The sequence below is a fragment of the Silene latifolia genome, unplaced genomic scaffold, assembly GCF_048544455.1.
Source record: "Silene latifolia isolate original U9 population unplaced genomic scaffold, ASM4854445v1 scaffold_355, whole genome shotgun sequence".
Taxonomy (NCBI): Eukaryota; Viridiplantae; Streptophyta; class Magnoliopsida; order Caryophyllales; family Caryophyllaceae; genus Silene; species Silene latifolia.
In genome coordinates, this window is record NW_027413285.1 from 44,274 (window position 1) to 62,351 (window position 18,078).

General features: G+C 38.8%; 1 protein-coding gene across 4 annotated transcripts in view; it reads left to right on the top strand.

Annotated features, from left to right (window-relative positions):
* Nucleotides 1–18,078, top strand: part of LOC141639360 (uncharacterized) — a 92,149-nt gene that overhangs the window by 23,095 nt on the left and 50,976 nt on the right. The window lies entirely within an intron of this gene.

The following is an 18,078-nucleotide window of genomic DNA, read 5'->3' on the forward strand; positions in this document are numbered from 1 at the left end:
AGACTCATACATAACTTAACACGACACTTATTATTCAACACCCTACACTCACTGTCTCAACAAAGGATTATGAACCACCTGCATATATCAGATCATTACCACACATGTTCTATGAATCACTTGCCATTATCATGTCCACTAAAGCCTTATTTAGAACAAGATCAAAATTACTGTAACAACCTCTCACAACCGTGTTCCATCAACAGAATATCACTATATCATGACAACAGCGAAAGCATATACCACTCTATTTCATATCATACTCTACCCTCATTCCCAACTTAACCTGGTAAGAAACATCAATAACAAAACAACTGTATATCTTTACAAACTGAAACTCACAGGAAGCAACATCAAACAAAACAACAATCCATGTATGACTGGTATGTACTTTCGAAACTCGAATCATAATCATCCCACCTACTCCACCACAACCGTGTGACATCACAACACCGCCACCAAACACCACACCGCAGTGCGAAAATACCCGCATCACAACACTAAATATCGTGCCCGGATCACCACCCGAGGCACCACAACCGCATCGATAGACATCACAACATACACAATCCCATAAGTACTGACTCAACATAACTTCTTGAACAAGAAAAATTTACTCAAATCCACTTTACTAAATCACAAAGCAACATATTATATGAATTAAACAGATAATAACTTCATGAATATCATCCCTTACCGCATCACGGAATCAACATATATCATGAATACATACAATTATAACCAGTCATGCCAGATTAATCAAATTATTACCCTTTTGAATATCATTCAATTAAATTACCGTGTTCAACATATATTGCAGAACATTCAGATAACAACATTATAACTATCACACCATACCACTTCTTGTGAGGTCATAACCTCACACAAACATTTATATATAACATAGACCCATAAGCACATCCAACCAATCAATCTTGATCACGTAAGTTACCACCCAACAAAGGTTACCTGTCACCCGAGCTTAACTCGCATGCCCCTCATCACATTCTTCCATTCGCATACCCAACACCTTCTGCCATACATAACCATACAGCTAACACTCATTATGAGAAACCGCCTCCCAAGACTATGTCTTATCCTTCCTCATAACCATACTTATCAATTCAGTCTCTACAAAATCAGCCTCTTTAGAATTACCATCTCTCTAACATACCGTCACCCTTAACCACTAGTCATAAACCATAACACTACCACTGTCCGGACATCAAACCTCTTCACTCATCTCTAAACATCACGATTTCTTTCCTATCTTTGGTTAACATCCCAAACAACGAACATCAAACCCATCAACAAAATTACCTCAACATTATTCCCAATACTATCTTATTTGTATTGTCATCCAACTCTCCACCAAATATCTCGTATCGTTCCAATACTCCACCAACTTCTTACTCCCTTAGTTCCTCGAAACTCATTATCAATCATGTTGTCCTGAAACTCCTATATAACCATTAGCTAACATCCTCGTGATACTATCACACATTTCGATGATTCCTTACCTTTATATCACATAACTCCGGTGAACATTTTCCTCAGCTTACTTTTATCCTTCTTTTCTCTTTACACTCAATAATACCAATTAATAGTTCAACTCCTTATTCCTTCTAGCTAACTCTTTAGAAATCCAGTTACCCCTTCGTTGCTCCAAAACTCAAGTTCCATTATTTTCTACCGACATCATCTCACTCTTTCTTACCATGGATCTTCTCTTATTATGCTATCACTCACACTTGCCACTAATCTATCCATAGAATCAACGTTTAATGTTCAAACAATTGCATCTCCCTTTTTACATCTCTAGAAATCACAATTCATTTAATACCGTTAATTACCCAAGGAAATCACACAGTAGTTTCGTCTCTCGATAACACAAATTTCCAAACTCGGTCACTATCTGCAAATCCACGTCGCGACATGTCCCATTAAGTTCGCTATATACCACTATTTCCAAACGACCTTTCATTACATATATTCTTACTCAACACTATTTCTAACCATCTCCCTCCATAATTTATTATACATCTCAGGTTGCTACTATCCACATCCTTTCTTTCACTCTTTTCATTCTCACGTTCCTTAAACTTACATCATGCCTTGCTCACATTCACTTACATTTTCATTACTCAACATACAATCATCTCACTCATCCCGTCTCACAAAACATGCTCTATGCCTCAATTAAGCCATACCAATCTCCCTTTTCTTTTTCCACTATCTATCACAACACATAGAACTCATGTCCTCTCACCGAACTCCTACTCACCACAGGTGCCACTCACTACACCATAAGATTGGGTAACTTACGCATCAGGATCAATATACATATAAAACGGTGCATAAAGAACAAAATATTACCTTTGAATTAAACATAATATGCAACGAATGTCAAAAGATAAGCATATGACCCAAAACAGGGGTCACTAGATCGAGTACAGGCCACTCGATCGAGTAAGGTACTTACTCGATCGAGTAGGTGAATATCAGAAGCACATAATACAAATTACCAGGGCCACTCGATCGAGTAACTGACGTACTCGATCGAGTACCCCTATACTCGATCGAGTACCAAGGCTACTCGATCGAGTACCTACGCATTTCTCAAAGATTTGTCCAGTTTTCAAAAAACAGTCATAACTCACTCATTTCTTGGTCGTTTTGGGAGTGTGACCTATCGTTAGAATCGTAAAAGAACAAGCTATCACCTCCAATTGGAATCACATTAAAATAATTTATGCATCTCAAGTTATAACAGTTTAAAGACAACTTTGCTGTAATCAGACGACATAACTATTCGATTTTCTCTTTCAAACACTTAAACGACAACAATGGTAAACAAAACAACTCAATACTCACAAAACCAGTATCCCTAACCACACATGTTACTATTTTCAAAAGTTAAGCAACAAATAACTCGATGCACATATATCATTCAACTTACCAATCACATATTACCCACATGTTTTAATTTTATAACTTTTCGTAACACAAAATATACTCATACCTTACGAATCATATTTCCATGTTACTAATGCAACAATATTACAAACCCACTTCGTCACCTAAACATATTCATAATCACAAAATTCTTATTCTCATGCAATTGACACCCCATCTTTTCCAATCGGTTCATCTATTTCATCCACAAGTGCATACAATACCACAATGGACAATTATATGAACTTATTATCTAACTTTACGCAAACAGGATCATAAAAAAAATCATGTCACATCCTCTAACCACAAGTTACTAGTATGTACACATTATAAATCATTCATCCTGCACATCATTATTCATCACATATAAACTATTTCCTTTTTCCACCACATCATTCGTCATTCTCACATACTTTTCCAACTATTCCAATCAACATGGTAAACCAAGTATCATCCAACATGCTTTCAACCAACAGCATACAAAATCACCCTTATTCATGCCACACATCACCATATTGGTACACAATTCACAAGATAAACACATAGCGATCCCGACTCATATCCCATGGTGACCGGTTCAAAATTGTAGAGCGAGTTCGCGACTTTAGGACGTCTCCCAAGCCTTTGCATTAGCTCCTACAACTTTTACCCCGGGTTCATTTTAATTTGACTCCCTATATTCATTAGGTTCATTGGTTACAGGTTTCAGGATCGTCGCTCTGATACCATTTGTGACACCCCCATACTCCAAGTGCCTTACCAGGACCACTCAGGTATAAGGATGCTACCATCTCGGTTACTCGAGGCATGATAATCATAAGACAATGAAGAAACATACTTTATTAAATAAGTTTTAGCGATTACATAACAAAACCAACTGTAAGCAAAATACAATTGTTCTCAAACTATAAACCAACTGAAAGGAACTGTCCTAACAAACACAGCGGAAGACTAAAGACTCTGATATGTGATGACTCCATCCCCAACTAGATCCCACGCGTATCCAAGATATACCGCTAAGCAATCGCTCACCACCCCGAATGGATCACCACATTTTTTAAAACATTTAAACGGGTCAAGTACTAATCACACAATTCAATATATATTAACAATAAGACAAACAGACAGCTTAAATCACACACACGCAATCACGCCAAATCCAACCATCTCAATCTCGATCGTCCACCTTTGGACCCCGCCAGATGGGGGACCGCACTGCCGTACCCACCAAATCCCCGCTCCACATAAAAGTGAGCGATAACCCTGTCCATTATTGTGCACATCCCTTCTGTGGCGGGTTCCACAGAAGACGAAACTAGGGCGTGAAGCCACTCCCGCAAGTGACTCCACTCACCCGAGAACGCATCTCGAGAACCAGAGACAAACAATCGCCGATCACAATACAACATCAACAACCGTCGAATCAATCAACAATATACAATCACAACCGCAGCCGTCACAATACAATTATTATATCAAACAATCAATCTCAACACATCAACAATCATCCCATTATGGGACTAATACTGAGTAGGAAATCCTACCGGAAAGCAACACAATCATCGACGATCTAGCAAATTGTCTCAAAACCTCTCCTTTACAAATCCTTCTCCTATCACATAATCACATAATCACAATCTAACCTTAACAAATCATAAAACCCCCAATCCCAAAATTAGGGTTTAACGAAACTTGACGAAATACTATAAAATTGGTATACAGATCTTACCCTCGACGCAAGGATCACAAAGGTATAAAGAACGATGGAATCCGACCTCTCAAGCTCCGGGATTTGTCAACAATGCGATTAGGATTAAGAACGTACTTGCCTTCTCTCTTAAACAGTAAATTAGGTTTTGCAAAGTGATTTAGAATAATGACGGTGAAGCTTAAATACCTTAATCGCATAATTAACAAAACCCGAGAAACTTCCCCGTAAAACCGGCTACTCGATCGAGTACCCAAGGATACTCGATCGAGTACCCCCCCCTACTCGATCGAGTACCCAACAGGTCAGAAACTATTTTATTTCGCAACTTACCCTTACTCGACAGAGTAAGGCCTACTCGATAGAGTACCCCAAGACTCATAAATACGGAGTATTACAGTCTTCCCTCCTTAAAAAGAACTTCGTCCCCGAAGTTCAACCCATACATAAAAACAAACATACTAACTCGATCAAGACACAACAACGTGACTAAGAACTCAAAACAAAACTCCAACCCAAACATGAACTCGTAACACCAACTCCACTAACTATTCCTACCTCCACAACATGGCTCATGATATCGTATCAACTCCATTATATCTCTCTCAACACTAACTCCATACACTACCAAAATACTCATAACATCAAACGGAATGTTACATTAATCACCCACTTCCACTACGTAACAAGGTTTGTACCCCGGTGTGGCCGAGTGCACTCCCTCGCGAAATAGGTTTTCATGGTTTCTACTATTTGGTAAGGCTATGTCTCAATTAATTGTTTTAGCGAGAGGTCATGTCAATTTATTATCTATCACGTTTTAAGTGAACTAAAGCGGTGAACTACGATAATTTTAATTGACACGCTCGATAAACTCGATGAAAGAAGATGCATGTTTTAGTTATGGCGATTTAGCGATGCATGTGACATAAAATAAAATGCAAGCATAAAAATCCTAGTATGGCCTTTCCTAAAATAGAAAAACTATTTAACTACTCCCTCCGATCCAGACAGATGGTAACACTTACCTAAAATGGATGAACCACACCAATGGTAACATACCATATTTGGCATGAAAAAGGACTAAATTACCCTTACATCCACTACCTATTTACAACTTTATCATCCACTCACCCACTCACCAACTACTTATTTAATCCACCTAAACTCATGTGGCCCCAATCAAACTTTCCTACTTTACCCCTTACTTTTCCACCTTTTCTTAAATAACCACTTTTTCCGTACGTTACCATTTGTCTGGATCGGAGGGAGTATTACATATTCGAAAACCAACTCCATTGGTCCCTAGAACTTCGGTTGTGGCACGCATCTCGAGGTAACACCGTCTTTATGTATCGCCATTCTTGAAGAAATCCGTCTTTGGGAACTCCGAGATAAATTAAAATTACATAACAAATTACATAATTTCCTATTATACATTTGTAACTAAAATAAAATAAATCTATTAAATTACAAAACGGTGATACGAGATCACAATAAATTACAACCGAATCGATATTCCCATACATTTCGGGAAATACCAATTAAAATCTAAGGCCATACTAAGTAAAATTACATAATTCCAAAATTAAATAAAATAAAATTATGACAATCATAAAGAAAATGCAGCATTATAATATGTATGAACATGCCCAATTTTATGCTAAATCGCCTTTAATTAGCCAATATCGTATATTACTCGGTTTTTACGGATTTGCGTGATTTCAACATTTTATGATCACAAAAATTACATAAATTCATATTTATGCATAAGTTAATTACCCTAACCTCTTAGGACTCAAAATTTAGTCTTCACTAATTATTTGACCATAATTAACTCATATTTCTAAAATTGTTCATTATTGGACCAAAAATTACAAAAATAAGCTATAAACTTCAAATAAATCACAAAATTTCAAATAAATTCAAAATTTGAAATTTTAAACTCATGAACATTCTGGAAAAATACCATGACACTCATAATGTTCAAAAAACTTAGGTTAAAAATTTCGAAATTTTTCGGAAAAACAATGTTGCGGTTTATCGGTTTTTAACAAAATAATCATAAAAACATGAGAAAAATTATATTCATTAACTTTTCAATTTTAGATCTGAAAAAGATAATAAAATTCAACATATGATGTTTTTCTTTAGTCATAGAGTATTTTTTATTAATTTTGCACTAATAAAGTCACTATTCATGCTATTTTTCTTCAAAAATCCATAAATCATGCAAAAAGACTTTACTATAGCCCATTATTTTACACACATCTTGTAAAATTGCATGTGACATCATACTAAATTTCTATGACCAGATTCGAAATATATCTCATATTAACCTATTTTTCACCTAAAATCGATTTTAATAATGAAAAATCCATTTTTCGAGCATAAGAAGTCCAAAAATTATGAAAATTTACAGGTTATCTCAAAATAATATAAGTGACAACATATCCAAAAATCACTGGAAAAATCGAAGTATAGCTAATTTTAGACCGAAAATGACATTTTTACTCATAAAATCATATTTAAATGCCATTATTGTAAAATATGAACAATAAAAATTCGTAAATTAACCAAAAAATCCTAAAAACATTTTAGGACCAGAAATTTTAACATGCATAAATTAATTTCGTGATATATCATAATAACACAAATTATTCAAGTTTTATATGTTATTCTTATAACTCGGAAAAACTTTTAACCGGTTTGAATGCAAACAACCATGGCTCTGATACCAATTGAAGGAAAAGTAGATCTATATACTTAAAATATTCATATATGTTGTAATTTAATTTGTCATAAAATTAACTAATGATCTTATGCATGCAAACTTATAAACAAAATAAAGAAGAAACTTTGTTCTTATATTGGAAATTTGGTTAATATGGGCACAAGAGAGATCACCTTTCTCTCTTGTTCTTGAGCTTTCCTTTTGGATGAACAAAGATCCAAGTGTAGGATCTCTCCCAAGGATTTATACCCAAAGCTTACTCTTAATTAAAATTAATATTATGAGTACTAGATAATATTAATTTTGTAGAAAAATGACCCAAAATAATTTGGTTTTTAAACTCCCAAAACCGGTTGAGAGAGGAGAGGAGAGGAAGTATTTTTATCTCTCTAAAAATATTTTATGAGATGAATGAATAATCAATAACACTATTGAGTATAAGGTAAAAAGGAGAGGAAAAACCAAGTGGTTTTTGCCTCTAGAAAACCGGGTGGGAGAGAGGGCAAAAGGGAGCCAATGCATGCATAAATTGTTCTTTACAATGAGCAATAGGTTGCAAGGCTAGTCTATAATGCAAATGATTGTGTTTTCCACTAATTTAAACAGCACAATATTTTGCCTAATCCCCTCTTAATTTCGGTACACTTATAATATGGGATCCATATTATTTTTGTCAATATGTTACATGTCATATGTCAAATAAAATTGCTATGTATTTTTAACATATTAAAAATCAACGTATTAATAAAAACACGTCATATACAAAAATCGACTTAGTAATTCATAATTACTTGTACCAAAATATTTTACCAATTATAAATCACAACAATTTGTATTTATAATAATTCATTCAATTTCAATTGTTTCCTTAAACAATAATTTCATATGAGTAATGATACAATTCAATTACTCAGACCGTATCTCATTTTAATCAACTTTAATGTGATACGTAAATTTTACTTCCAAAATCGTCCGTCAATTTTCAAGTAATTTAATTAACTCGTAACATTATACGATTAATTAAATGATCAATTAAGAGTGTTTCCCTATAGGTATGACCTAGGGGATCAACTGATCACCACCGTCGCACGACAGTAATGTCAAACTCTAGTCAGTCAATCATTACCGATATATGTTGATCAGTTGACAGTAAAATATTACTTCCCAATTGTATTCTTTATAATGAGACTTAAACATGTGATCATCATGATCAACAGTCGTGATCGCATTATTGTCGGAGGACACATATTCCAACATAGAGATTGAGGAAGCGCGAGCCCGTTGACTACAAGGTGCGCGAGGTGGAAAAGGAGAAAGAGAAGCATCTGACCGAGGGAGAGGAGGAACCCGGGTTTCGAGTTGTTCATCTTTCGAAGAAACCAAAGACTTCTCCTGCCGTGGAAAAAGTGATTGACAAGAATGGCAGGGCTAGACCACGAGAGAGACCGTTGGTGATTAGGTCCGAAGTGGCGCAAGAGCGTCCGGCTCGAGGTCGGGACAAGAAATATGACAAAAATGACAAGGGCAAAGGGAAAATGGAGGAGTAGCCCAAGTCTTTATTATTATTTATGATTATTATTATTGTAATAAGAAGGTGGGGTTTTTAGAATCCTAGCCTATTTTTTTTAGCATTATTATTATGTAACGTACTATTATTATTATGAAATAAAAAGGTTAATTGGTTATGAAACCGTTGTGATTTTCTATTTATTATTCTTGTCGAATTCCAAATGCAATTATAAGTGTCCTTCTATTTACATTTAAAATTAAGGGGTTGTATCCTGTGAAGGATTGCCTACGTATTCATTTAAAAAAATGAAATCAAACCCTTGTGCGTAGTTCAAGTAAATGCAAAAGAATAATTGTTCTAAGCAAGAGCTTGTAATGAACTTAGAAAATAAGCATGAGCTTTTACTTACTCTTAAAGTGCAATTCAGTTTATTTGATGATATGAGAATGACAAGTTGTCAAAATGCAAGAGCAAAGTGACATAAGCTTATTTCAGCTTGGCCATGGGCCGTTTATTTAGTGCCACAAGAGCGACACGTGAGGTTACGTGAGGCGCGTTTTTGTTCGTATTCTAGGCATAATAACATTTTAATTGGTCAAGGTTTGTCGGGTTGGCAAATTCATTCCCATCTAGGTCTGTGATTCTAACCGCACCCCTGGAAGTATGGACTTGACTAGAAATGGCCCGGCCCAATTAGGTTTGAATTTTCCTCGTGGATCGACAGGTAAAAGAGCTCTAATCGACTTGAGTACTAAGTCTCCTTCCTTGATGTTCCTTGGCTTAACCCTTTTGTTGAAGGCTCGTTTGATACGTGCTTGATATGTTTATACATTATGTAATGCACGTAGCCTACGTTCATCCAGGAGGATGAGTTCTTCATATCTATCCCTCTTCCAATCGGCTTCTGGAATTTGACTCTCGAGTAAAATATGCAAGGATGGTATCTCTAACTTTGACTGGTTGTACAACTTCCATACCGTAGGTCAAATAGAAAGGGGTAGCCCCAGTGGGCGTCCTAACAGATGTACGGTATCCCCATAAAGCAAAGGGTATCTTGCTTGGCCAATCTCGATAGTTGTCAATCATTTTCTTGAGAATTGTGACAACGTTCTTGTTTGCCGCCTCTACCGCGCCATTAGTTTGTGGTCTATATGGCGAGGAGTGGTGATGCTTGATTTTTTACTTGGCTAGCCATTGCTCAGTCTCAACTTGGAAATGTGACCCGTTATCACTAATGATCTCATGTGGGCAACCGTATCGACAGATGATGTTGTTTTGTATGAACTTTGCTACATTTTTGGCCGTGAGACTAGTGTAGAAAGCCGCTTCGACCCATTTGGTGAAGTAATCAATTGCCACTAAGATGAAACAGTGACCTCCTGTTCCGGCTGGAGTGATCTTTCCGATGATGTCAATTCCCCAAGCAGAAAATGGCCAAGGAGACGCCATTGTATAGAGTAGTGAAGGTGGGACATGTTGCACATTCCCGAAGATTTGACAGTTGTGGCAATATCTTACATATTTGATGCAATCGGATTCCATTGTGGTCCAATAATACCCCAAACGTGTGATTTTCTTTGCCATCATGGGTCCACTCATGTGAGGACCGCATTCTCCATCATGGACTTCCTCCATCACATTCCGTGCCTGTGAATGATCAAGGCAACGTAGGATTACACCAAGAGGTGTTCTTTTGTATAACTCTCCTTGCATGATGACGTATTGGGAAGCTAGTAGGCTTATAGCGCGTTGTCCTCTTTTGTCCATATCCGGCGGGTAGGTACCGTTGAGCTTGAAGTTTAGGATTGCTTGGAACCAAGGTTCTTCTGTGATTTCCTCTTCATCGGTGATTTGGTGCACATAAGCTGGCTCTGATCGTCGTTCGATGCATAAAGGCATTTCTACCATGCTATCCGGCATATTAATCAAAGATGCAAGTTTTGCAAGAGGATCTGCAAATTGATTTTCCTCTCGAGGTAGGTGCAGGTAGGTTACGTGATCAAAGAATTGGGCAACTTGGTCTATTCTGGCTTGATAATGTGCTAAGCTCTCGCTTCGGATTTTCCAAGATCCCGTAACTTGGTTGAAGATCAGAGACGAATCCCCATGCAGTCGAAGATTCTTAATGCCTAAACTTATTGCTGCTTGTAATCCAATGAGACAAGCTTCATATTCTGCGGCGTTGTTTGTCACCTCGAAGTCAAGTTTGACAGAGATCGGTGTATCCTCGCCTTCAGGAGAAATGAGCAACACAGCTATTCCAAATCCTCTTAAGTTTGGTGCTCTATCAAAGTAAAGGTCCCAGGAGTCTACGTCCGTTTGGAGTATGTCCTCATCCGGAAATGACCATGTGTCTATTGTTTGCGCATCATTGATGGGATTTTCTGCGAAGAACTCGGCAACGGCGTGCCCTTTTATAACTTTCAAAGGTACATATTTGAGGTTGAACTCTGAGAGCATCAGCGTCCATCTTGCTAGGCGTCCGTTGAGAACGGGTTTCTCGAAGAGGCATTTGACAGGATCCGTTTTGGAGTATATTTTAACGGAGTAGCTAAGCATATAATGGCGTAGCTTCTTCGTTGCCCACACAAGAGCGAGGCATGTCTTTTCGAGTTGTGAATATTTGCATTCGTACTCCAAGAACTTCTTACTAAGGTAGTAGATAGCTCTTTCTTCCTTTCCTACGGTTTGAGCTAGCATGGCGCCCATGGCGGTTTCAGTTACTGTGAGATATAAACCAAGAGGTTGATCTCGTTGAGGTGGCATGAGCACTGGTGGCTTGGCTAGTATTTCCTTGATTCGGTCAAATGCCTTCTGACAGTCATCATCCCACATGGTGTGATCTGTTTTCTTGAGCTTTTTGAAGATAGGTTCACAGATCATGGTGAGTTTCGATATGAATCGACTTATGTATTGAACCTTACCTAGGAATCCTCTGACTTCTTTCTTTGTTTGAGGTTGCGGCATTTCGATTAGAGCCTTGATCTTGGAGGGGTCTATTTTTATACCTCGTTGGCTTACAACGTATCCCAGGAGCTTGCCAGATGTTACTCCGAATGCGCATTTCTGAGGATTGAGCCTCATGTTGTACTTTCTTAGCCTTGAGAAGAATTTGCGAAGGTTCGCAGTATGCCCCCCTCTATCCTTGGATTTGACAATCATGTTGTTTACGTATACCTCAACTTATTTATGCATCATGTCATGTAGAAGTGTAGTTGCAGTGCGTTGGTATGTAGCTCCGGCGTTGATTAATCCAAATGGCATAACCGTGTAGCAATAGGTTCCCCATTGAGTGACGAAGGCGGTCTTATTCATATCTTCTTCGGCCATCTTGATTTGATTATAACCTGCGTACCCATCCATGAAGGATAGTAATGCGTGATCTGCGGTATTGTCCACCAATATGTCGATATGTTGTAGAGGAAAGTCATATTTAGGACTTGCTTTGTTTAAGTCTCTAAAATCAACACAAACACGGATTCTCCCATCCTTTTTGGGTACGGGTACTATGTTAGCTACCCATTCAGAGTACTCGGAAACTTTGATGAACCCGGCTTTGAATTGCTTATCGACTTCTTCTTTGATCTTAAGAGCCCATTCTGTCCTCATTCGACGAAGTTTCTGTTTCACGGGTTTGAAACCCGGCTTAATTGGGATTCTATGCTCTGCAATGTCCCTGTCGATCCATGGCATGTCTTTGTAGGACCAAGCGAAAACGTCTTTGAACTCGTGTAAGAGGTCTATGAAACTGGCCCTTTCAATAGAGCTCAAGGTCGTTCCTATCCTAAGTTCTTGGGGTTCTAGTTCGGTTCCTGCATTGATGGGTTCAGTGTTCTCTATTACTGGTCCCCCTTCCCCCTCTTGTAGTATTTCCTTAGCTATGTAGGGAGGTATCTCGATCGACTCTGGGTCTGGGTCATCCTCAGTATCATCGTAAACAGAATTGCATTCAAGATAACACAAAGAGTAAGCAGAACCTAATTTATTCATATTAAAGTTTGAGAAAAGATGAAACAAAGAAGCCATCTGATCTGTTGTCAGTGGCGGTAAAGGGACAATTGTTGGGACATTTCCCGAACTACCGTTACTACTTGATGCTAAGCTAGGAGAAACAAAGGGAATGGGGATGACGACAGGAGGAGACTCCCTAAGAACTTCTCTAGACTCCGACTCTGACTCGAATTCATCGTCTTCTGGTTCTACTTTGAACATCTCTCCTTCTCCAGTGGTGAGCTTGAAGAGTCTTCCTTGATTGTTGGTCCATTTGATTGATTTTCTCCATCCTTTCTGCTGGTTCGCGTTGGTTTCTGTGATTAACGCGGTAGGGTTGAAGTGATCGTCTTGAAGTATCATGGTAATGATCTCATCCTGCGCGGCTCTAACAAATCGATCTTCTCCAAATAGTAGACTAACAGCTTGTTCGTCTAAGCAAGGTGCTTGACGAGTCTTGACGGTAGGAACCGTTTCTGGAGGAATGAAGTAGCAATCGTGAAAGATCTCGATTCCGGCAAGCTTCCTTTCGAGATAGTGCCAAGGTTTGGGAAATCCGTGAAAGAGTTCTTGGCTTCCTTCCCTAACGAAGTATCCATTTAGGTTAGGGAGATAGGGTCGCATTTGGATTCCTACATTCTTACGGCTTTGAACTTGAGCGAGCATCTCGAGAACCTCCTCTTTAGTGGGTTTGTATCCTAGTCCAAGTGGTATTCTTTGTGAGTTGCCTTCTTTGTAAGGCGCGAAAGTGTTTCTTCGGATAGGATTCAAAGGCATTCCTGGGAAGTATCCCTGGGATTTGAGTATGTGGTTGACCACCAAGTTGGAATAGGGATTGAAGTATAAGGGCACCAACTCACTTTCTATGACACTTATGCTTTGAAAGCCCCCAAGTTCATATACTGGATCAACAAGGACTTGATTGATTGACCTCTTTTCGATTATTGCTTTGATGGACGACGAAGTGATCGTCACCACTTTGCCATTTAGTGGAATTTTGATCTTTTGGTGAAGGGTGGATGTTACCGCTTTGGAAGCGTGAATCCAAGGTCTTCCCAGAAGTATGTTGAAGGATGCCTCAATGTCCACTATTTGGAAGTTAACCTTTTGTTCAATTGGTCTTGTGGCTATGGTTAGGTTAACGAGACCTACTACTTTTCGTCATGTACTATCATATGCGCGAACATCTTGATTGGTAGGGGTCCAATCCGACTCTTTCATGCCTAATTTGTATGCCGTTTTCAAGGGTATGACGTTGACCGCGGAGCCATCATCTACAAAGGTAATTGGCACGTTCTTCTTTAAGCAAATGAGAGTGATATAAAGAGCCAAGTTATGACTAACACCAAAGGGTGGCAAATCTTCATCTGAGAAAGTAATAGGATTACTTAGCTTCGGTGATTCTTGGAAGACCAAGTTGACTACATCGTCGGGTGTGGAGTTATATGCCACATTTAGCTTGGCCAAAGCTTGCAGTAAAGCTTGGCGATGTGGGAATGAGCTTGCTACTAGTTGCCAGACTGAAAGATCATCCTTTGTCTTCTGTAATTGCCTTAGCAAATGGTCAGTAGAACCATCTTCATTATCATTTGGTGTGACAATGTTGGTTGGACCATTTTGAGAAGTGCTTTGATATGGACGCCCCGAACGAGTAAGGTGATCCACATCTTGGTCTTCACCATTTTGGACTATTTCCTTGACTAGAGAGTGTTCAATGAGATACTCGTCCTCATCATCATCGGCCCATACTCTATTGAAAGTAGCAAGTTCCCTCATTCTTGTGATCTCATCCTCTAATTGTGTAATTTGGTCAATTAGTTTATCAACCACGGCGACTACTTCTTGCATAGTGGCATTTTGGGAGAAAATTAGTAGCGCACGTTCTTTAGGTGTTGCATTGGGATCACGTAGGTTTGCCACTACACTTTCCAACTCCGAAACATGCCTATCTACACTCCTTGTCCATGCGATGAAATCGGTAATGGTAGGGGAAATGGTAGAGTAAAACCCTTCATTCTCGATCGCGTGGATCTCGTCTTCGACTGGAGAAATGAGGTGTGAACAATCTAAGGTAGATTCTTCACTTGTAATCACTAGAATTCCAAGAGGATTCTGAGTGTTGTTGGGCTTACCTCCCGGCGGTATTGGTAGGCGACCATCCTCAATCATGTCTTAAAGCACATTTTTCAATTTGTAGCATTTTTCTGTGTCATGTCCCTTACCCCTATGATATTCGCAGTATGAAGTCTCGTCCCTGAATTTGGATTTCTTTTCTGGTTCAGGTGTAGGGCCTATGGGTTGAAGCTTGCCTTGTTTCATCAACCTTTTTAGAGCATTGGAATATGTGTCCCCAAGATTTGTGAATTTCCTTGGTGGGGTACTCTTCTTGGATGGCTCGAGAAGGTTAACTTCATCGGTCTTGCTAGTAGAGCCGTAAGAACGACTTGTCGAGCCTTAATATCCTCGACCTACCGTTTTGGACAAGAGCCCTTTACGGATGTCATCTTCGATCCTTGTTCCTAGTACGGTTAAGTCCTTGAAGGTCTTGATGTTTTGGTACCTCAAATGACTTGCATAGATGGGCTTTAGATTGTCCACGAATTTCTCCACGAGGGTGGCTTCATCTGGACGTTCAACAAGTTGGGTACTAGTCTTCCTCCACCTACTTAGGAAGTCGGTTAAACCTTCTTTGTCATTTTGGGTAAGAACCTCTAAAGTACGCGTGTTAACTTGGATTTCAGCATTATCCGCATAATGTTTGGCAAACTTGATTGCGGCATCGTCCCAGGTAGCAATTTTCTTATGCTCTAAAGAATAGAACCATTGTTTTGGGATGGTGTCAAGAGATGAAGGAAAGATCCTTAAGAACATCTCAGGCTTAATGCCTTTGATAGACATGTAGTCCTTGAAAGCACAGATGTGGTTCAAAGGGTTTTCATACCCCTTGAATTTAGGGATATCCGTCATGTTGAAGTTGGTTGGCAACTTGGAACTCACGGCCTCATACTTACGGTTTTTCTCCCTATAAATGTCATCCCCTTTAAGATACATCAATTGTTCCTCCAAATATTGGAGTCGTTTCTCAGCTGCAATCATACCTATGGGTGGGTCTTCTACCCCGAAGTTGTGCACAAAGCCATCGGATGCTTCACTTTCACGAGGAGGTAACCTCGTTTCCACGGCATAAATCCGGCCTTCGATTGCGGTCATACACTTGATCTTGAGTGACTTAGAGACGAGCTAGCGCGGTTAGGATTTGATCATTACCATTCTGGGGTTGTTCGGTGCTCAAGTCGCTTGTTTCAGGCATCTTGGACACTGAATAAGAGATCGACGACGAATCAAAACACGATTGACCATTCTAACACACTTGCTAAGAAAAAAAATGTTTTGACTTGTGAAGTGGGTGTGTGTCACTTGTGTCGAGTGAGCTTTGAAAAGGTGACAAAGTTTGAAAATGTGTGTCCTAGTCAACTGTAGTGTAGTTGTAGGAGTGGACTCGAATTGAGGTTTTGAAATGGGCTTGGGCCCGAAATTTGACTCGACAATTGGACAGAGTTTTGACTCGATTTTGCGCTAACGTTGGCCTAAGCTTCGAAAATTTTACATTTTGAAAGAGAGGTTTTGATTTTACAAAAATCGTCATGGTTTCGTTTAGAAATGGTGATCACGTAAGGTACAAGCATTTATACAAGCATTATAACGGGATGTTGAGTGCATTTAAAAGGGTTTTGGTTTAAAGGGTGGGTTGCCATACCGAACAATCAAACCCGAAGTCTGTGGAGAGGCTCGTACCAAACAAGAGTAAGGCCGATTCCTAGTCCATTTTCTCAAGTAGTGAAAGTCCTTGATACAAACAAGAGTAAGTACCATGGTATGGATGACGTTAATCGCTATCCATCCTTGGGCCCAAATAAGAATTAGGACCGTTTAGACGGGACGATTGGTCGAATGGGTTGGGTTGGGCCTAGGAAGGCCGAATAAACGATCTAGGAAGACCGAGTTATGAAAAACCGACAATTGTCTTGTACAAACTATTCCCCAACCTTGTTCAAGTTTCACCCTTTTGGCTACATGTAAGTCTATTATCCCCAGCGGAGTCGCCAAACTGTGGACGAGGGCCACGGGGGACGCTTGGGAACAAGCGTTTGCATTTGTGGAGTCGCCACCAATTTATTGTGGAAAATTGGAAACCGTTCGAATACCTCGTGCCATGTCAAGACACAAAGTGATGACATGAACACTAAGCACTCGTTACCCTTAGCATTCTATGTCTAGAATGACTCTCGTGGATGCCAATGAACACGGATGTTCACAGAGATCTGGCGTAGGGGGTGAGGGTACGTATTAGGAAGCTCCTTTGATCGAACACCTAATTCCGTCCGCCTTGATAGCGGCCTCTACTAATGATTAGGGAAAATCGTCTATACTCGATGTATTGTCAATTTATATGCATGCAATGCAACATCCAAGTTTTAATCCTAACATGTGAGAATTAGACTAAGTCGATTATCACGTAATTTAATCATACAATTGGGTCAAAGTAGAAATTTAAATTGATTACATGTGAAGGCATACAAGCAATAGGATACAAGAAATACAATAATAAAAATTACAATAATTACATTGGATTCATGATTTATGTCGAAAATACTTTTAAAACGGATAATTTGAGAAAGAATAAACAAACAAATTAAGGAACAGGAATTAGGGTGATAATACGGATAATAGTTAGTTAATACGTAATTAGTGAACTAGGTCAAGACAAAACGAGAGTTAGAGACATAAATCAACCAGGAACAGGCGCAGCAGAGCTGCGCCCTCTGGAAGAGGCGCAGCAGTTGCTGCGTCTGTTCCTTGGCTCAGTTCTGGCTGTGAAGCCGGAATTGCAAATCGTTAATGTTAATTGGTGATTTTAATGCTTGATTATTTGACTCGAATGAAAGTGATTAATAGATTATTTACATGTGATTGAGGGTCATAAAAGTAAAACATGGATGAAACGAATTAATAAGAATTAATTCCATGATTAAAAGGGTTAATTAATGAATTGAATGAACTAAATAGGTTAAATAAAACGAATTAGTGATGAACATGATAAATAAACAGATGGAAATATATCAAAGATCGAATTCCAGAGACTCAATATGGATGAATCGAATCTCTAAAACCCGGATTGAC